General features: G+C 37.4%; 1 protein-coding gene across 2 annotated transcripts in view; it reads left to right on the plus strand.

Annotated features, from left to right (window-relative positions):
- The first annotated feature begins 458 nt into the window (after positions 1–458).
- Positions 459–594, plus strand: part of MTMR1 (myotubularin related protein 1) — a 36,132-nt gene continuing 35,996 nt past the window's right edge. For both annotated transcript variants that reach the window (XM_009073279.1, XM_009073280.1), the window contains exon 1: positions 459–557. The gene's annotated coding sequence lies outside the window, so the exon portion shown is untranslated. The remainder of the gene's footprint in view (positions 558–594) is intronic.

Below are 594 nucleotides of genomic sequence, written 5' to 3' on the forward strand. Positions count from 1 at the left end.
TGTTGATACAGTGATCCCTGGTGAAGATAAGCCATAGAAAAATAAATCTTTTTCTTAATTAACAAGTAAATGCTTGTTTGAAAACAAACTTAGGCAAATCCTGAAGAGATGTACTGAAAATTAAGAGATGTGAGAGGAGAAATAAATGAGATTGGAAAAGGATTAGCATAGGATTTAGCCCATGCACTCCTTGGCAAATCCTTAATAAAAAGGTATGAATGATGAAAAGAAATTGCCCTTTGTAAGGAACATTACATTTTTATAAGTTCCTAGGGCCTTTTACCTAGTGTGATCCACAAAATATTTGCATTCTGCCCACAGAGCATTAGCTAATTTTTGTGATGTTAGTGACCACTTACAGTGGGGCTTTCTGGATGTGCTCAGTTGCTTTGCTGTTCTCATGATACGTTTTGAATTACTGCTAAATAATTTGAAATTTATGTTTTTGTAGCCCGACTGGGTCCCACGTGGAATGGTGTAAACAGCTGATAGCTGCAACCATTTCAAGTCAGATTTCAGGGTCTGTCCCATCAGAAGGTGTGTCCAGAGACTACAGGGTAAGTGACTTGAGGAATGCATTGATTATTTAAGAGG

The sequence above is a fragment of the Acanthisitta chloris genome, unplaced genomic scaffold (assembly GCF_000695815.1).
Source record: "Acanthisitta chloris isolate BGI_N310 unplaced genomic scaffold, ASM69581v1 scaffold35184, whole genome shotgun sequence".
Taxonomy (NCBI): Eukaryota; Metazoa; Chordata; class Aves; order Passeriformes; family Acanthisittidae; genus Acanthisitta; species Acanthisitta chloris.